This window comes from Carcharodon carcharias, chromosome 34 (genome assembly GCF_017639515.1).
Source record: "Carcharodon carcharias isolate sCarCar2 chromosome 34, sCarCar2.pri, whole genome shotgun sequence".
Classification (NCBI taxonomy): Eukaryota; Metazoa; Chordata; class Chondrichthyes; order Lamniformes; family Lamnidae; genus Carcharodon; species Carcharodon carcharias.
The window spans coordinates 28,162,202-28,184,105 of NC_054500.1; positions in this window are offsets into that span (position 1 = coordinate 28,162,202).

Here is a 21,904-nt window from a genome sequence, read left to right on the forward strand (position 1 = left end):
AGCTGCCAGCCTCTGATTAGTCAGCAGCTCTTGGGGCCGGATTTGTGCCCTACTGGGGACTTAATCCATTGGGAGACCAGGTGCTGTGCAGGTTGATGCCTGTTTACCCACTAATTACATCGGGCCTCCTATTGAAAGATGACATGGGGTTCTCCAACTGGTGGGCGCACACAACTAAATTCCACCCATTAACTCTGTTTCTCTCTCCACAGCTGCTGCCAGACCCGCTGAGTACTTCCAGCATTTTCTGTTTTTATTTCAGATTTCCAGCATCTGCTGTATTTTGCTTTTAAGTGTCTCGTAAATAACTTTGCTAGCCATTTTTTTGTAGATTCACTGAAAGCTTCACCACTTAGAACCATTGAAAAGTTACAATGCAGAAAGAGTCTATTCAGCCCATCGTATCTGTGCCGGTCAAAAAGAGAAAAAAGAAACTAGCCACTCATTTTAATCCCACTTTCCAGCACCTGGTCCATAGCTTTGCAGGTTACAGCGCTTCAGATGCAGATCGAGGTACCTTTTAAATGAGTTTTGAGTGTTTCAGCCTCAACCACCAACGTAGGCATTGAATTTCAGACATTCACCACCCTCTGGGTGAAAAAGGTTTTCCTCATGTCCCCTCTAATCTCTCTACCAATCACCTTAAATCTATGCCTCCTGATAATTAACCCCTTAGCTAGGGGAAACAAGCCTTTCCTGTCTATCCTATCCAGGCCCCTCATAATTTTATACACCTCAATTGGATCCCTCCTTAGCCTCCTCTGTTCTAAGGAAAATAACCCTAGCCTAACCAATCTCTCCACATAGCTGCAATTTTCAAGCCCTGGCAACATTCTTGTAAATCTCCTCTGCACGCTCTCCAAAGCAAGTATGCCCTTCCTGTAATGTGGTGACCAGAACTATGTACACAAAATTCCAGCTGTGACCTAACCAACATTTGGAACCGTTCCATCATTACATCCCTTCTTTTGTATTCAATACCTCGCCCAATAAAGGAAAGCATTCCATATGCTTTCTTGACCACCTTGTCCACCTGTCCTGCTACCTTCAAGGAGCTGTGGACATGCACTCCAAGGTCTCTCACTTCCTCAACTCCTCTCAATAACTTGCCGTTAATTGAGTATTTTCTTGCTTTGTTTGCCCTCCACAAATGCATTATTACCTCACACTTTTCTGGATTGAATTCCATTTTGCCATATTTCTGCCCACTCAACCAAACCATTGATATCATTCTGGAGTTGACAGTTATCCTCTTCACTGTCAACTACATGGCCAATTTTTGTGTTGTCTGCAAATTTACCAATCCTGCCTCCAACATTTAAGTCTAACTCATTAATATGTACAACAAACAGCAAGGGCCCCAACACTGAGCCTTGTGGAGCACCGCTGGAAACCGTTTTCCATTCGCAAACCATCATCAGCCATTACCCTTTGTTTCCTGTCACTGAGTCAATTTTGGATCCAGGCTGCCACCTTCCCCTGTATCCCATGGGATCTCACTTTCCTGACCAGTTTGCCATGTGGGACCGTGTCAAATGCCTTACTAAAATCCATGTAGACAATATTCATCAATCCTCCTTGTTACTTCCTCAAGAAATTCTGTTAAGCTAGTAAGATACAATCTTCCCCTAACAAAACCATGCTGCCTATCCCTGATCAATCTGTGCCTTTCTAAATGGCACTTTATCCTGTCTCTCAGTTGTTTCCAATAATTTGCCCACCACCAAAGTCAGACTGACCAGCCTATAATTTTATGGCCTATCCTCTTGCACCCTTTTTAAATAATTGTGCAACATTTGCAGACCTCCAATCCTCTGGGACCTCACCTATATTTAGTGAGGATTGGCAAATGATCCTCAGAGCATCTGCTATTTCTTCCCTGGCTTCCTTCAACAGCCTGGGATAAAATCCATCTGGCCCTGATGATTTATCCACCTTCAAGGATGCCCTCCAGTGCTTCCTCTCTCATTATGCTTATTGTATCTAGTATTTCACACTCCTCCTTTTAACTAGAATGCCTGCATCATCCCTCTCCTTAGTGAAGACAGAGACAAAGTGCTCATTGAGAGCCCTGCCCACGTCTTCCACATCAACTAACAAGTTACCATGTACATCTCTGATAGGCCCTACTTTTTCCTTAGTTATTCTCTTGTTCTTAATGTACTGGTAAAACATCTTATTCCACCCCTGTACTTTCTATAGTCCTCTAGGCTTTTTTTTTAAATATTTGTTCATGGGATGTGGGCATCGCTGGCTAGGCCAGCATTTATTGCCCATCCCTAATTGCCCTTGTTCAGAGGGCATTTAAGAGTCAACCATATTGTGTGGGTCTGGAGTCACATGTAGACCAGACCAAGTAAGAATGGCAGATTTCCTTCCCTATAGGACATTAGTGACCCAGGTGGGTTTTTACGACAATCACCGATGGTTTCGTGGTCATCATCAGGCTTTTAATTCCAGATTTTTTTCTACAGTATTAAGTTTTTTGTAACTATCATAAGCTTTCTTTTTCTGTTTCACCTTGGCCTGTATGCTTCTGGGTAGCCAGGTGCTCTAGGTTTGACAGCATTACCCTTTTTCTTTGTCTATACTGTGCCCGTAGAATCTTGCCTTTGAATTTCTCCCATTGATTTGAAGCAGTTTTTCCGTCTAAAGCTGTATCCAGTCCACTCTCGCCAGCTCACTTCTCAGCTTCGTAAAATTTGTCTTTCCACAATTTAGAACTTTTACTCCTGTTCTATCTTTGTCCTTTTCCATAATGATGCTAAATCTAGCTATATTATGGTCACTATTTCCAAAATGGTCCCCCACTGCACCTTCATCCACTTGCCCAGCTTCATTTCCTAATACTAAGGGCAGCACTTTCCGTGCCTGCTGGCATTGGGTGTGCTCGGCGATGTGAGCAAACAATACAGCGCGATCGGTTTCACGATGGCATGAAACCAGTTCACGATCATGCACTTAGGCCACCGACAGCAGGCTGCATTTCCTGCCATCGCATGTCGGGAACCTCATTGTAATACATCTGCATTAGGCCAGTCTGCTGGAATCGTCCTCCAGTCTGCTGGATCGTCTGTTCACATCAGTGGGAAAGCACGCCGATGTGTTTCACAACAGCACATGAAAGGCGTGCCCGTGGTGGGCTGCATTTTGAGGGGAACTTGGAGGTGAGTACACAGCAACAATGTGCAGCACTCACCAGGGCCACCTACTGGACTTCGAGTTTGAGCAGCGTTGCGGGAGGACAAGGGCAGCCCTGCCGCTGAATATAGCGCACAAGCATTAATGGTGGGTGGTAGGGTAGGCGAACAAAGCAGCCACACATTATGGAAACCTGGATGAAGTGACCAGTCCTGTGCAGCTGAGACAGTTCAAATGCAGTCACATTCATATGACTGGAGTTGGGCCTCTAGCTTATCTGTCCACTCAAGGAACGCAGAGGCATCAAAGTACCACCAAGTGCTCCAAAGCTTTTCACTCCCTAGGTACAGACTGCAAACTCATGAGCATTTTAGTGGACTGCAGAACAGTTGGACGACTGCGCACATTGTACAATCTCCTTGTTAAAGCTGGCCATGGGGCAGTCACCGGTGGAGGTGCTCACAGCCCCCTGCAATATCAGCATTCTGGTTTGGACCAGTCTCCCCCATGGTTCAAGCTAACAGTGCAGTCATGCAGTGCGGGTTGGGAGAATGTCTGTGCCTGAGCTGAGAGCACAGCATACAGTCCAGTGGGCAAAGCTGCTGCCAATCAGTCAGGTGGAGTGGGGCGGAAGTGGGTGGGGTTTCAGGCAGCCATGCAGCGCAATAATCACTGGCCATCCAAGTGGTGGCCAGCACTCTCCGGGATGCATGAAGGGGCCTTCACACTTTACCAGGACAGGTTGTTAGTATACCCATGAACCATGTATCTCTCTCTTTCATCCTGCAGGAGGAGTACATCATGATCATGGAGCCTGGTACACTAGCTGTATGCCCGATGGCCTACAGAGAGCAAAGACAACGGAGAAGAGAGCGACCGAGGTCCCTGGCTGCGCAGAGGGAGGAGCAGCAGCCTCTGGAAGAAGGGATGGCATGGGCGCCGCCAAAGAGCCACAGTGAGCCGTTGCTGTTCGGTGCTTAGCAACACCCAGTGTCTATGGACACCGCCTTTCATTCCTTCTGATGACTGAGAACCAGTGTCATTGAAGACTGTGCAAGTCTAGGGACCTGGTCGGTCACATATACCAGCCACTGCAGGATTTGGCACCATGGGGACATGGAAGGCTATCACTGCCAGTATCCAAGAAAGTTAGCGCGGCGCTCAATTTCTACGCCAGTGGCTGCTCTCAGGGCTCCACAGGTGACCTCTGTGGGATCTCACAATCCTCCACCAACAAATGCATTCATGAGGTGATGGATGCCATCTTTGCAAGGGCACATGACTTTGTGCATTTTGCCTGGGACCAGGACAGCCAGGATGCAAGAACGATTGGATTCAGCCAGATCTCAGGTTTCTCACAGGTGCAGGGTGCCATCGACTGCACTCACGTGGCGTTGAGGTCTCTGTCAGAACACACGGTGAACTACATCAACCGCAAGGGGTTCCACTAGCTGAATGTGCAGTTGGTGTATGACCACCGGAAATGCATCCTGCAGGTGTGCGCACAGTTTCCAGGGAGTGTGCACGACTCCTACATCCTCTGTCAGTCACAGATCCCTGACGTCTTCCAGGGTCTACGTAAGCTGCAGGGATGGCTCCTTGGAAACAAGGGCTACCCACAAAAGACGTGGCTGATGACACCCGTGCAGCGGCCTCAGGCTGCAACAGAGCGACGAGATAATGTGGCTCAGGCTGCAATCTGCAACTTGGTTGAGCAGACCATCGGGATGCTGAAGATGAGGTTCCGGTGCTTGGACCGATCTGGTGGAGCCCTGCAATACAATCCGCAGAGGGTGTCACACATCGTTGTTGTCTGCTGCGCCCTTTACAACCTGGCGCTGCAACAGGGTGGAGGTGGCTGAGGAGGAGCTGAGGAGCTGGAGGTCCTCTCCGATGAGGAGGATGGTGACAGGGATGAGGGTAAGGAGGTCTTCAAAAGGCAACGATGACGGGGATGAGGCCCTTGCACTGGCTAGACGAGGCAGGCGATCTTGGGAGGCCCTCATAGCTGCTAGATTTGTGGAGGATGATGACGACATGCGGTGAGGTGACCCCATAGATCCACACATTGCATCTGTGAATGTGTGACTCCAGTTTGACTTATGGCAGCAGACATACCCTCTGTGAGAATGCTCCCATCATGGAGACACAGTAGAGACCCTAATAGTCCCTCAGTTGCAGGAGGAGGATGATGAAATGCAGTAAGGACACTCCATATATCTTCACATTGTCTCTGATAATCTCTGATTCCAGTCTGGCCGAGGGCAGCTCGCTGTGTGATCAGGGTCACATCATAGAGATGCAGCCATGAAACTTTAGAAGCATCTGATCCTATGTCCGCCTTCAGCATCTGAATCCTTCAGGAGCACAGTTTCACTGGTCACAGATAATGAAGAGATGGGGGCCAGCCCCACCTTAATGGTGCTGAGAGCACACAGAGAGAATAACAGAATTCTGTGACGCCTGCCCACTACATTCTCGCAGCAATGACAAGCACCGTTGAGATGCAGGTATCAGTAATGTGTCCAGGGAGTGTGAGGTCAAAGGAAGAGAAGAGTCAGATGGGCCGAATACTCCCGGAGTCACCTGGTTGGATGGGCCCGGAGTGTGCACCTGCTGATCCAACTCCCTATAGGTGCCTGAGGGCCCCAGGCTGACTCCTTGAGGAGAAGGGGTAGCTGGAGTGAGATTGAGCTGCCCGGCACCCCTGTTAGGCAAGGGAATCAAAGGTTATCAGGGTTATTTAGGAATGTGGAAATCAAAACACAAGATCAGCATGATCTTGTCGAATGGCAGAGCAGGCTCGAGGGGCCGAATGGTCTACTCCTGATCCTATTTCTTATGTTCTTATGTTCTCCATGGTGGCTGCCATCCTACCAGTGTTGACCTCGGTGCTTTGGCATGTCAGTGCTATCACCTCAGAGTGAAAACTGACAGGCTCCTCTATCTTGCCTTGCAATCCGAGGAGTGCAGCGGACATCCCATCCTGATGTTCCTGAGCTTGCCTTTGCAGCTCAGGCAACAGTGACAGGATCGAGTCCAGAGGCTCATCATCTGACTTGGACTCAGCAAATGTCTGGCCTCCAGCAGCCCTCCAAGTGCTGGAAACCTGGGACATCCCTGCCACCACCTGCTGTGGATCAGACCATACAATGTGCTCACCAGATTGTGATCCTGAGGCTAATCTTCAAAGGTTTCTTCAGAGCTTGATTGGAGGCTCTGGGTCATGGACTCAGTCGGCTATTTCCCAGATGTGCCTGCGGAAGCAAGGGGAGATAATTAGTGCATGGCAGTGGCCTGTGAAACAGGACACATCACTCACAGCATGGTTGTCTGCACTGCTGGACCCTCACTTGGTAGAGCACTGCCGACCTCACTGTTAGCACAGTATCGGGCTAGATCCTCACCGGCCAGCTGGATGGCTCTGTTTTCAAAGTCCATGGGGGCCTTGATTTCACGCATTCCTCCACCAGTAAGCCAACTCTCCCTCTTGTTGTGTGCCAGCTTGTCCTTCATGAATAGAGATGGAGAGAGTGTAAGCAGGATGCCTTCCCAGGCCAGATGATAAGCATGCCCGGCATGTGTGGGTGGTGAGTGGTCCCATGACGGGATGAGAACAATGACGGTGAGTATTAGAGAGTGAATGGTGATGTCCCTTGAACTGGCAGTGAGTGAGATCCCTGTGGATGTGTGATGGGTTTGTCAGTGTGTGACTTCAAAGTGATGAGAAGAGTGACGACCCTTGGCAGAACAGAGGAGATCATTCATCCTCTTGCGGCACTGGATGACTGTCCCTCTTTTGAAGGACATTGACGCTGACCACTGCTGCCAACCTCTCCACCAAGCCTGGTTGGTCATGCCGCTGCCCATTCTGTGGCCAAAGCGGGGTAAAGAACATCCCAGCAGGACTCCACGATATTCCAATGACGGGTCACTAAACCTGGGGGGCTGCAGTCTTTTTGCCTTTTGTAGACATCTTCCCTGCAGCAGTCGTGGGCTGAAAGCACTGAAATGTGTGCACGCAGCTGAACTTTAAGTATGGCGCCCAGCACGATGAGGCAGCAGGGTGTTTCCGGGCGGACTGGAAATGGTGTGTGCATAAATAATGTGGGGGGTTTGGGATGATACAACATGAAAATCTGCCATCATGCCCGGCGGGTACAACGTAATTTTACCCGCCTGCAACCGCACTTATTGCAAATCTGGGACGATTCTGCCCTAAATCTAGAATTACAACCCCCTCTCACTGGGCTTGTTACGTGCTGGCTAAAAAGTTCTCTTGACTGCAGTTCAAGAATTTTCTCTGTGCCCTTCACACTGTTCGTATCCCAATTGATATTAGGATAGTTGAAGACCCCATTGATTACTGCCCTACTGTTTTTGCACTCAGAAATCTGTCTACACATTTGCTCTTCTATCTCCCTTCCATTATTTAGGGATCTATAGTACACCCCCAGCAGTGTGGCTGCCCCTTTTTTATTTCTGAGCTCAACCCATATGGCCTCATTTGATGCTTCATCTAGTATATCATCCCTCCTCACAGCTATAATTGATTCTTAAACCAAAAATGCTACACCCCCATCTTTTTTATCCTCCCTCCCTATCCTGCCTGAAAACTCTATATCCAGGGATGTTGAGCTGCCATTTTTGACCCTCCTTAAGCCACGTTTCTGTTATAGCAATGATATCATGCTACCATGTGTCTATCTGTGCTCTCAGCTCATTGGCTTTAAATACTATGCTCCTTGCATTTACATATATACCTTTTAACACTGCCAAATTTCTGTGCTGTACACTTTTTAACCTGTGCTGCTTCTGTCTTTCAGAATCACTCATTAGTTCTCCATCTCTTGTTCCCTGCTCTGAATCTGCCCTCAGCTTCGCATCCCACATCCAATCTAGTTTAAACACTCCCCGCATCCTGAACAGAACTGGCAAATCTCCCTGCAAGGATATTCGTCTCAGTCCTATTCAGCTGTAGACCATCAGGCTTGTACAGGTCCCACCTCCCCCACAACCGGTCCTCTCACACTCTCCTCTCGGTGCTGCTGACTGCCTGTACCAGGATCCTCCTCTCACTCTCTCCTCTAGGTGCTGCTGGCTGCCAGTCCCAGGGTCCTCCTCTCACACTCTCCTCTAGGTGCTGCTGCCTGTCTATCCCAGGGTCCTCCTCTCACACTCTCCTCTAGGTGCTGCTGACTGTCTATCCCAGGGTCCTCCTCTCACACTCTCCTGTTGGTGCTACTTGTTGTGGTAGAGTTTGAACTCACAACCTCTAAGTTCTCTACCACTACACACCGATACCGCAACTTCATGTGTCCACTTCCCTAACAGAGACATTTAACTGTTTATCTTAAACTGGCTGATGCTTCCATTAAAATAGCAGAAGGAGTAAGCTTAGAAAAATGCATTAAGCTTTTGATTAATATAATTACAAATATGCAGTTTTACCTTCCACTGAAGAGGAAAGCACGGTTAATATTTCTATAACCTCCAAGGATCTATCTCCAAAGGAAGCAGACAGTAAACACAGAGTCAAATATAGGCTCAAAATGTTCAAAGATGAAAAATTTTAAGTATTTATGAATTCTTTATTCCAGAAAGAGGTGAATGGTCCTTCTCCAGAAGAACTCATGTTAATCTAGAAGCATAGCTTTGAATTTACCCCAGCTCTCGTGTGCTTTGATATTGAATTCATTGTTTGGTGTGTGTTAGTGCCAAGATTAAATGTCTGTGTAAAATTGGGGTCAACCACGGCTTTAGGGAGAAATCGCTCAAGTCTCTTTGATATCTGCTGCTTCTTTCAATTTAGATAACTAGCTGAGACAGCAAGGTTTGATAAAGCCCTTCATATTTGTTGCCTTTTTCCCTCTAGTGCACTGCAAATGTGGTGTACATTAATGTGGAAGGAGTTTGAGAAACTGTAACGATCTAATGAGACAGACTAGGTGAGCTAGTTCAATCATCATCACAGCAAATCTAGGTTCTGTTCAGCTGGTGGCGTTCTCACCCCTGACTTAAGAAGTCCTGGATTCAAATCCCACTCAAGAACAAAAATCTAGGCTGACACTCTGAGGAAGTGTTGCACTGACAGAGGTGCTACCTGTTGGGTGAAATGCTAAGCTGAGGCCCTTGCTGCCCCCTCAGGTGGACACAAAGATCCCATGATACTGTTTCAAAGAAGAGCAGGGGAGTGATGACCTGTAAGTATTTATCCTTTAACCAAGATCACTGAACCAGATTACATGGTGATTAGCACATGGCTGTTTCTGGGATATTACTGCTGCATTTGCTACCTTATAGTATGGGCTACACTTTAAATTGTACATCAGTTGTTTTAAAGTGCACTTGGACATCCTGAAGTGGTGAAAGGCGCTATGGAAATGCAAGTTTTTTTTTAATTTAAAAATTAATTTAATTTAATTTATCAATTAAAACAATGAAATATCCTCTCCCTGGTGAAATAAGAGTTTGGTGCAGTTACTAATTCCTAATAAGCACAGGCATGAAGCATGTGTCTCTAAGCTACCTAACTCACAGAGGTTAAATTGGCAATCTTCCACATAGTGGCTGATGTGAACCATGCCAGATTTCACATTCCAAAATCAGAAGGGAGGCTTCAATGGAGATGATCCTTCAGCCCATTGGATTCTATCCTTCCAGAACTTCAACCCAACTGCAGTCTCTCCATTGCAGCATCCATCCTGCCAGCCAGCCAGCTGTCCATCAACCACTGTATAATATTTCATAAACACATCTTCCCTCAATTTATTGCCCTGAATCTACGCCCTCTTCCGCTGCTGCCCTGCTGTAACTAACAACCTTGTTTTGACTTGATGTCACCTGCACCTTAGACATCTCTGCATCCCCTCAGAGACATTCCTCCATGAAGCTGAAGATCTTTAGTATATCAGATGCTACCATCACTTTCTCAAAGACTATGACTAGTAACTTGCTTCTCTTCTGTACTGTCCCTACAGAACACCTTGTGAACAGCAACTAAGTGGATACTGTAGCTGTGGTCTTAGCAGCCCTGCACCATGTCATTTCAGTGATGTGTTTCAGTGGTGAAACACCTATTTTGGATGTTTTGTTCTATTGCAGTTCATCTACCATTCTGACTCGTTTACTTTCAACATTCTCCCTTATAAGAACAAGAAGATCCTGGAGATATTCAGTAAGTCCAGCTACATCTATGGAGAGATAACAGTTATTACTGTTTCAGTTCAGTGACCTTTCATCAGAACCCTCCTTTTAATGCATCTAATTGCAATTTAGTAAATCAAGAATATGAACTTTAAGTAGTTGAGGGCACCAGGGGTCTTAATTGGCTGAGGCTTTATTCTTTGCTCTGTGTAATCAATTATGCCAATGTAATCACTGGCTTCTCTGGCCTGACAGCTAATATTTCCAAATAAAATATCCAAGTAATGCCACATATCACGCTTCTGAATAAGCGTGTGGAATAAAAATCCCTAAAGCTTACCTGTAGACTATGAATACTGAAGAGAACAGTGTAACGGATAGGACAGAATCATCCCAGATTTGCACTAAGTGCGGAAGCGGGCGAGTAAAACACTGTATCATCCCAATCCCGCAGCATTAATTATGCATTCCCAGGAAACACGCCGTTTGTATGGCAGGCGGGCTCTCATTCACCTGCCACGCTATCACCTCGCAGCTTCATCACACAGGGCACCACATTTAAAATGCAACCCCGCGCACACCTCTCAGACCTTCAACCACGGCTGCTGCAAAGAAGACATGGCCCTGAAAAGCAAAAAGACTGCAGCCCCCAGGTTCAAAGATGCATCCCTCGAGCCCCTTTTGGACACAGTGGAGGCTCGCTGTGATGTCCTCCACACCCACTCTGGCCGCAGGACGGGTAGCAACCTCATTAATCTGGCTTGGGAGACAGTGGCAGTGGTGGTCAGTGCCAACACCCTGCAGAGGAGGACAGCCACCCAGTACCACAAGAGGATGAATGATTTCCTCTGTTCCACCAGGGTAAGTCACTCTTCTCGTCACTCTCAGCTCACACTCACAAACCCATCGCACATCCACAGGGCCCTCACTCACTGCCAGTTCAATGGACATCACCATTCACTCTCTGACACTCACTGTCATTGTCCTTATCCCGTCCATGGGACCACTCACCAACCGCACATGCTAGGCATACTTATCATCCTGCGTCCTGTTTACACTCTCTCCAACTCTATTTAAGCAGGACAAGCTAACACACAAGAGAGAGAGAGGTCTCTTTCCTGTGGAGGATTGCCTGAAATCAAGGTCCTCACAGACTTTGAAAACAGAGCCATCCAGCTGGCCGGTGAGGATCTGGACTGTTCCTGTGCTGACGGTGAGGTTGGCGCTGCTCTACCAAGTGAGGATCCAGCAGTGCAACATTCATCTGACAACCATGTTGTGAGTGATGTGTCCTGTTTCACAGGCCACTGTCAGGCCACTAGTTATCTCTCCTTGCTTCCACAAGCACATCTGGGAAACAGCCGATAGAGTCGTCAACCCAGGGCCTCCAATTAAGCCCTGAAGAAACCTCTGAAGAAGAATCTGAAGGCCCCCTCCCTGAAGTCTCGTCACAGCGCTCAGCACACCCTTCACCAGCGCAGACACAGACCTAGCCTTGGGATCACAATCTGGTGAGCACATCACACTTTCTGATCCACAGCAGGGGACTGCAGGGGCTTTGTAGGCATTCGGCACTTGGAGGGCTGCTGGAGGCCAGAAATTTGCTGAGTCTGAGTCAGATGATGAGTCTCTGGACTCGGTCATTTCACAGTTTCTGGAGTTGCAAAGGCAAGCTCAGGAACATCAAGAAGGGATGTCCGCTGCACTCCTCAGATTACAAGGCATGATGGAGGAGTCTGTCCACCTTCAGGCTGATGCTTGGCCTAAATAGCCAAGTGGTTATGGTACTGGGTTTGTAACCCCAAGATCAAGAGTTCAGGCTGATGTGATGGAGACGGCATGCCAATACTGATAGATATATGTCAATACTGATAGGATGGCAGCTGCCATAGAGACCTTGGTCCAGGACATCGCTCCTGCACTGCTGCGCTGGCTGAACTCTATTGCTGATGCCATAGTTGGCTCCCAACAATGTGTAAGCACGAGGGTTGTGGGGCAGCTCAAGCTCACTCCAGCTACCCGGTCTCCTCAAAAAGTCACCAGGGGCCCTGGGGCATTCAAACAGAGGAGGATCAGCAGGTGAACATCCTGAGACCATCCATCAGGTGACTCCGGGAGTGCCCAGCCCATCTGAATACTCTCTCCTTTAACCCCAGCAGCTCCAGCGTGCTCGGTGGGCACCGCGGGGACTGGGGTGCTTTATTGACCCCTTTAATCACATTTTGGTTTGAAGTTGTAAGTTTCCTTTAAATTTTGTCTTTAGTTTTACAGCTGACCTGAATTAGGGGCTGTGCTTGATTTGTCCTCATTTTGTTGATTTGGTTTAATTGGTTTCACCAGAAAGATACCCAGCAGCTCCAGTTACACAGGTCAAAGTGGGTGTTACTGCCACATAGCAGGTCCCAGAAAGCAGGCCGGGGCCCTCTAGAGGATGGCCATCAAGGAGGAGAGTGCAAGAGGAGGATCCTGGGACAGGCAGTCAGCAGCACCTAAAAGATCTAGTCTATCTAGAAGATCTAGCATCTAGTCTATACTCAAGTAGGAGTAACAGTAAAATATTCTATTTAGTTAAGATATGTCTGGGAGCTCAGTCCCGTGATTTGCACATCCTGCGCTATGTGGGAAATCCTAGACCCTCCTAGGCGGTCTGGATGACCATGTGAGCAGGAGGTGCTCTGAGTGGAGTAACTCGAGCTCTGGGTTTTGGAGGTTGAGTGGCAGCTGGGTGCACTATGATGCATTCACGAGGCTGAGAGGTTTGTGGACGTGGTCACCCTGCAGCTTAGGGAAGTGCAGGCAGAGAGGGGATGGGTGACCACCAGACAGAAGGAGGGGACCAGGCAGGTAGTGAGGGAATCCTCCAAGAGCATCTCACGAGCAAACTGTTTTTCAGCCTTGGAAAACGGTGAGAGTGATGGTTCCTCTGTGGAGGCCAAACAGAGCAAAGGCCATGGCACTGTGGGCGGTCCAGCTTCTCAGGGGAGGAGGAAGAAGTGTGGAAGGGCAAGATTGGTAGGGGATTCATTAGTGAGGGGAGTAGACAGGTGTTTCTGCCACCATAGACGTGATTCCAGGATGGTATGTCAAACTAATTAGGGAATCCTGAAAAGTAGTTCAGAGGAGGGAGAAGCTGAGATGGAATTAGAAATTAAAACACTAGTAAGTGAGTTTGGAAGGCAGAGGAAACATAGGATAGATAAGAAAGAAGTGAGATTAGCAAGACTAAATGGAATATATTTTAATGCAAGGAGCTTGAGGAATAAGACAGATGAGCTGAGGGCACAGATAGGCACGTGGGTGTATGATATCGTAGCTATGACTGAGACTTGGCTAAAAGGGCAGGATTGGCAGCTCAACTTTCCTGGTTATAGGGTATTTGGACGGGATAGAGGGGGATACAAGAGGAGTGGGGGTTGCAATATTGATCAAGGACAGTGAGCAGGGATGATATCTTGGAAGGATGATCAAATGAAGCCATATGGGTAGAAGTAAAAAACACAAAATGGGCAAATATGCTGTTGTGTGTGTACTATAGGCCCACAAACAGTCAGGGAGCGATAGAGAATCAAATATGTAATCAAATTTCAGAGAAGTGTAAAGATAATAAGGCAGTAATTGTAGGGGTTTTAACTATCCAAATACTAACTGGGATAGTTTTAGTGTGCAAGGTAGGGAGGGAGCAAAATTCTTAAGTTGCACCAGGAGAACTGTTTTAGCCAGTACGTAGAAAGCCTAAAAAGGGAGTGGGCAGTTCTGGACCTAATATTCAGAAATGAGCCCAGGTAGGTGGAAGGTGTATCAGTCGGGGGGCATTTTGGAGACAGTGATCATAACTCAGTTAGATTTAGGATAGTTATGGAAAATGATAAGTTTGGGCTGGGAACAAAAGTTCTAAACTGGGGAAAGGCTAATTTTACTAAGCTGAGATACGATTTGGCCCAAGTGGACTGGGAGCAGCAACTTGCAGATAAAATTGTGTCAGAGCAGCGGGAGGCATTCAAGGAGTTAATAGCGAGAGTACATGGCAAATATGTTCCTGACAAGGTGGGGGGAGAACCAAGTCCAGAGACCCCTGCATATCAAGGGACATAAAGGTTAGGATTAAGAAAAAAAGAGAAGCTTACAGCAGATACCCAGGCTCAATATGGCAGAATCCCTAGACGAGTATAAAAAGTTCAGGGGGGAACTTAAAAAGGAAATTAGGAAAGCTAAGAGAGTGCATGAGAAAGCATTGTTGGATAGAATAAAGGAAATCCCAAAAGGGCTTTTTAAATATATAAAGAGCAAGAGAATAACATGGGAAAGAGTAGGGCCAATTACGGACCATAGAGGTAATCTGTGTGTGGACCCAAAAGACATGGGTACAGTCCTCAATGAATACTTTGCATCAGTCTTCACAATGGAAAAAGACAACGCAGGTATAGACATCAGGGTAGAGGACTGTGAAATATTAGAGGAAATTAACATAGAGAGAGAGGAGATAATAATGGGTTTAGGGGCCTTAAAAGTGGATAAATCCACAGGCTCCAATGAGATATATCCCAGGTTGTTGAGGGAGGCAAGGGAAGAGCTATCAGGGGCCCTGGCAGTAATTTTCAAATCCTCTCTGGCCATAGGCGAGGTGCCAGGGGACTAGAGGACTGCTAACATTGTCCCATTATTAAAAAAGGGAAGGGATAGATCAGGAAATACAGGACAGTCAGTCTAACCTCAGCGGTGGGGAAGTTACCAGAAAGAATTCTGAGGGACCAAATATATCTGCAATTGGAGAGACACGGATTAATCAGGGATAGTCAGCATGGATTTGTTAAGGGACGGTCGTGTTTGACAAATTTGATCAAATTTTTTGAGGAGGTAACCAGGAGTGTTGATGAGGGTAATGCATTTGATGTGGTTTACATGGACTTTAGAAAGGTTTTTGATTAGGTGCCTCAAGGCAGACTGGTCAAGAAAGTAAGAGCCCATGGGATCCAAGGCAAAATGGCACATTGAATCCAAAATTAGCTGAGAGGCAGGAAGCAGAGGGTGATGATAGAGGAATATTTCTGTGACTGGAAGTAGCTGAAAAGCTTAACATATGAGGAACGTTTGAGGAATCTGGGTCTATACTCGATGGAGTTTAGAAGGATGAGGGGGGATCTGATTGAAACTTACAGAATACTGAAAGGCCTGGATAGAGTGGACTTGGGGAAGATGTTTCATTAGTAGGAGAGACTAAGACCCGAGGGCACAGCCTCAGAGTAAAGGGAAGACCTTTTAGAACAGAGATGAGGAGAAACTTCTTTGGCCAGAGAGTGGTGAGTCTATGGAATTCCTTGCCACAGAAGGCGGTGGAGGCCGGGTCATTGAGTGTATTTAATACCGAGATAGATAGGTTCTTGATTGGTAAGGGGATCAAAGGTTACGGGGAGAAGGCAGGAGAATGGGGTTGAGAAACTGATCAGCCATGATTGAATGGTGGAGCAGACTCAATGTGCCGAATGGCCTAATTTCTGCTCCTATGTCTTATGAAAGTCCATTTCCAGTGGGGTTCCGCAGGGCTTGGTGCTGGGGCCCTTGCTGTTTGTGGTGTACCTAAATGATTTGGACATAAATTTAGAGGGGATGATCAAGAAGTTCGCAGATGGATCGAAAATGGGTAGGGTGGTAAATAGTGAGAAGGATAACCAAAAAGTGCAGGAGGATATCAATGGACTGGTCAGGTAGGCAGAGCAGTGGCAAATGGAATTCAACCGAGAAAATTGTGAGGTAACGCACTTGGGGAGGGCTAACAAGGCAAGGGATTACAGTATGAATGGTAGGACCCTGGGAAGTACTGAAGGTCAGAGGGACCTTGCTGTGTATATCCACAGGTCCCTGAAGGTAGCAGGGCTGGTAGATAAGGCGGTTAAGAAGGCATATGGGATACTTGCCTTTATCATTGATGTATAGAATACAAGAGCAGGGACGTTATGCTTGAGATGTTTAAAATACTGGTTAGGCCACAACTGGAGTACTGTGTGCAGTTCTGTTCACCACATTATAGGAAGGATGTGATTGCACTGGAGAGGGTGCAGTGGAGATTTACCAGGATGCAGAGGGTCTGAACTATGAGGAAAGATTAGACAGGTTGGGATTGTTTTCCTTAGAGCAGAGAAGGTTGAGAGGGGACCTGAGAGAAATGTATAAGTTTATAAAGGGCATAGATAGAGTGGACAGGAAGGCACTTTTTCCATTAGTAGAGGGGTCAATAACCAGGGGGCATGGATTTAAGGTAAGATGTAGAAGGCTAAGAGGGGAGTTGAGAAATATTTTCACTCAGGGAGTGGTGGGAGTCTGGAACTTGCTGCCTGAAACGGTGGTTGAGTTAGAAACTCTCGTAACATTTACAAAGTATTTGGATATTCACTTGCGCCAAGCGCTGGAAAATGAGATTAGTGTAGTAGTTTGTTGACCAGCGCAGACACAATGGGCTGAATGGCCTCCTTCTGTGCTGTAAACGTCTATCGGTCATCACAGATGGGCCGTAGCGGTAAGCAGGCTGCCTCCCCTGTGGATGTCCTGAGAGCACCAAGACATAACGGCAGGGTTAGGAAGGTTAAGAAGATGTAACTCTTTTGAGTTCAAACAATTAAACTAAATTAACAAAGTGAAGGACAAATCAAGCACAGTTACATAGCCTGGGCATGGATGTTAATCACTTGTACATAATGGTCACCATTGTCAATAAACTCTCAAGAATGTCTCCCTGCCTATGGCTCCTTGTTCTGCTGAGCAGTGTTCTTGTCACTCAGATGTGAAACCTTTCTGCACAAGACAAAGGCAGGTGTCTCAGTCCAGGGCCTCTTCCCTGTGCTCTGTGCAGCCTTCAGGCCAAAGTGCTGGTCCGGCCTCACATTCCCTGGACACATTACTGATGCCTGCATCTCGACGATGCTTGTCATTGCTACCAGAATGTTGTGGGCAGGCGTCACAGAGTTCCATCATTCTCTCAGCACCTTTAAGGTGGGGCTGGCCCCATCTCTTCATCATCTGTGACCAATGGCACTGTGCTCCTGAAGGGGGCCAGGTGCTGAGGGCAGGCAAAGGATAGGGTGCTTTTAAAGTTTCATGACTGCGTTTCCATATGACCCTGATCACAGAGCTCAAGCGATTTACCCTCGGCCAGACAGGAGTCAGACATTCTCAAAGGCTATGAGAAGAATATGGACTGTCCTCATTGCATGCCTTCATCATCTGGCTGCAGTTGAGCGACTATTAGGGCCTCCATTGCTTCTCCATGGCCGGAGCATTATCACTGTTGCCATAAGCCAGACTGGAATCAAATATTCATAGATGCAATGTGAGGATCTATAGTGCCTCCTCACTGCACGTCTTCACCATCCTCCACAAATCTAGCAGCTATAAGAGCCTCCTCAGCGTGCCTGTCTCGTCTGGCCACTGTGAGGGCCTTATCGCCATGATCATGGCCTTCAAGCACTTCCTCACCTTCATCACTATCGATATCCTCCTCATCAGAGGAGACCTCCAACTCCTTCATCTCCTCCTCAGCCAGCTCCTCTCTCCATTGCAGGGCATGGCAGGCAACAATGATGGGTCACACCTTGTGTGGGCTATATCAGACGGCTCCACCAGACCGGTCCAGGCACTGGAACCTCATTTTCAGCTACCCGATGACTGTTCTACCAAGTTGCAGCATGAGCCTCGCTACACCTTCGCTCTGTTGCAGTCTGAGTGTGTCATCAGCACGGGTGTCATCAGCCACGTCCTCTGCAAGTAGCTCTTGTTGCCAAGGAGCCATCCCTGCAGCCTCTGTGGACCCTGGAAGACATCAGGGATCTGTGACCGAGTGAGAATGTAGGAGTCGTTCACACTCCCTAAAAACTGTGTGCAGACCTGCAGGATGCATTTGTGGTGGTTGCACACCAGCCGCACATTCAGTGAATGGAAGCCTTTGCGGTTGACATGGTTGACCGTGTGTTGCAACTGAGATCTGAGTGTCACCTCTCTGCACCTGTGGGAAACCCAAGATCTGGGCAAATACAATTGTTCTTGCATCCTGATCTCAGGCAAAATGCACATAGTTGTGTGCCCTCGCGAAGATGGCATCTGTGACCTCATGGATGAGTTTGTGGGCGGAGGCTTGTGATATCCCTGCAGTAGCTGGCACATGTGACCCACCAGTTCCCTAGACATGCAAAATCTTCAGTGACGCTAGTTCTCAGTCATCTGCAGGAATGAAAGGTGGTTTATAGACCCTGGGTTCAGCTAGGCCCCAACCATTGACGGCTCACTGGGGCTCTTCAGCAGCATGTGCAGGAGCCCCAGCCGCCCCTTCTTCCAGAGGGTGCTGCTTCTCCTTCTGTGCAGCCAGGAGCCTCAGTCGCTCTCTCCTCCCTCTCTTCGCTCTCTGTACGCCACGGAGCATACAGCTAGTTCACCAGGCTCCATAATCCTGATGTACTCCTCCTGCAGGATGAAAGAGAGAGGCACATGGGTGAGCATGGATGTACTGAGAACCTCTCGCGATTAAGTCTCAAAGCCTCTTAACGCATCCCAGAGAGTTCTGGCCACCACTTGGAAGACCAGAGATTAGTGCGTTGCATGGCTGCCCAAAAGCTCCCCCTTCATGCGCCCCACTCCACTCGACCGACTGGAGGCATCTTTGCCCATTGAACTGCATGCTGTGTTCTCAGCTCAGGTGCAGGCAATCTCCTACAAAGACACCCTCATGCAAAGCTGCAGTGTTAGCTTGAACCATGGGAGAGACTGATCCAAACTGGAATGATGACGTCGCAAGGGGCTATGAGCGCATCCATCAATGATTGCTCAACAACCAGCCTTAGCAAGGAGATTGTACAATATGCCAAGTCGTCGAACTGTTACGCAGTCCAATAAAACGCTCATTCATTTGCGGTCTGTGCCCGAGGGGTGAAAAGCTCTGCAGCATTTTGATGCCTCTGCGTTGCTTGGGTCAGCAGATAGGTTAGAGGCCCAACTCCAATTAAATCAACGTGCTTGTGCCTGAACTGCCTCAGCTGCAGAGGAATGGCAACTTTATACAAGGTGTCCCTGATGCGTGGCTGCTTCACTCGTTCAATCCCCCCTTTCACCCCACATGTGCTTGTGCGCTACCTTCAACCGCAGAGCAGCCTTTGCCCACCCACACCCGCCAAAGTCGTCTCAACCACAAGGCAACATTTGCCCCCCCCCACCCCCACCACCCAACACACTTTGACCTTGGAGTCCGACAGGCAGCCCCCACGAGCGCTCCGCAACGTTACTGTGCACTCACCTCCAACCTCCAATGGCAGGAAATGAGGTCCACCATCGACCGGCTGAGCGGACGATCACAAACTGGTTTCACAATGTGGTGGTTCACTAATGTCCTTTAGGGAAGGAAATCTGTCGTCCTTACCTGGTCTGGCCTACAAGTGACTCCAGGCTGTGGATGACTCTTAAATGCCCTCTGAAATGGCCTAGCAAACCACTCAGTTGTATCAAACCACTGCAAAGTCTCAAAAAAGGAATGAAACCGGACAGACCATCTGGCATTGACCTAGGCACCTGAAACGACAACAGCAATCTCAGCCCTGCCAACCCTGCAAAGTCCTCCTTACTAACATCGGGGGGCTAGTGTCAAAATTGGGAGAGCTGTATCACAGACTAGTCAAGCAACAGTCTGACATAGTCATCCTCGCGGCATCATACCTTACAAATCCCAGACTCCACCATCACCATCCCTAGGTATGTCCTGTCCCACCGGCAGGACAGACCCAGCAGAGGTAGTGGTACAGTGGTATACAGTCAGAAGGGAGTTGGGAGTCCTCAACATTGACTCTGGAGCCCATGAAGTCTCGTGGCATCAAGTCAAACAAGGGCAAGGAAACCTCCTGCAGATTACAATGTACTGCCCTCCCTCAGATGAGGAATCAGTGCTCCTCCATATTGAACACCACTTGGAGGAAGCACTGATAGTGGCAAGGGCCCAGAATATACTCCGGGTGAGGGACTTCAATGTCCATCACCAACAGTGGCTCGGTAGCACCACTACTGACCGATCTGCCAAGGCATGAAGGACATAGCTGCTAGAATGGGTCTGCAGCAGATGGTGAGGGAACCAACAAAAGGGAAAAACATAGTTGACCTCATCCTCACCAACCTGCCTGCCGTAGATGCAACTGTCCACGACAGTATCGATAGGAGTGATCACCACACAGTCCTTGTGGAGGCGAAGTCCCGCCTTCATAGTGAGGATATCCTCCATCCTGCTGTGTGGCACTGCCACCGTGCTAAATGGGATAGATTTCAAACAGATCTAGAAAGTGAAGACTGGGCATCCATGAGGCGCTGTGAGCCATCAGCAGCAGCAGAACTGTACTCGAACACAATCTGTAACCTCATGGCCCGGCATATCCCCCACTCTACCATTACCATCAAGCCAGGGGATCAACCCTGGTTCAATGAAGAGTGCAGGAGGGCATGTCAGGAGCAGCACCAGGCATACCTAAAAATGGTGTGTTAATCTAGTGAAGCTACAACACAGGATTACTTGCATGCATAAGCAGCAAGTGATAGACAAAGTTAAGCAACCCCACAACCAACGAATCAGTTGTAAACTCTGCAGTCCTGCCACATCCAGTTGTGAATTGAGGTGGATTATTTAACAGCTCACTAGAGGAGCAAGCTCCACAAATATCCCCATCCTCAATGATGGAGGAGCTCAGCACATCAGTGCAAAAGATAAGGCTGAAACATTGGCTACAATCTTCAGCCAGAAGTGGATGATCCATCTCGGTCTCCTCTGGAGATCCCCAGCATCACAGATGCCAGTCTTCCGCCAATTCGATTCATTCCACGTGACATCAAGAAACGGCTGAAGGCACTCGACACTCCAAAGGCTATGGGCCCTGACAATATTCCAGCAATAGTACCGAAGACTTGTGCTCCAGAACTTGCTGTGCCCCTAGCCAAGCTGTTCCAGTGCAGCTACAACATTGGCATCTACCTGGCTATGTGGGAAATTGCCCAGGTATGTCCTGTACACGAAAAGCTGGACAAATCCAACCCAGCCAATTACCACCCCATCAGTCTACTCTCGATCATCAGCAAAGTAATGGTAGTGGTCATTAAAGTGCTATCAAGTGGCACTTGCTTAGTAATAACCTGCTCACTGACACCCAGTTTGGATTCCGCCAGGGCCACTCAGCTCCTGACCTCATTACAGCCTTGGTTCAAACATGGACAAAAGAGCTGAACCCCAGAGGTGAGGTGAGAGTGACTGCCCATGACCAGGTATGGCATCAAGGAGCCCCAGCAAAACTGGAGTCAATGGGATTCAGGGGGAAAACTCTCCGCTGGTTGGTGTCATGCCTAGCAAAAAGGAAGATGATTGTGGTTGCTGGAGGTCAGTCAGTTCAGCTTCAGGACATCACTGCAGGAGTTCCTCAGGGTAGTATCCTCGGCCCAACCATCTTCAGCTGCTTCATCAATGATCTTCCTTCCATCATAAGGTCAGAAGTGGGGACGTTTTCTGATGATTGCACAATGTTCAGCACCATTCACCACTCCTCAGATACTGAAGCAGCCCATGTCCAAATGCAGCAAGACCTGGACAATATCCAGGCTTGGGCTGATA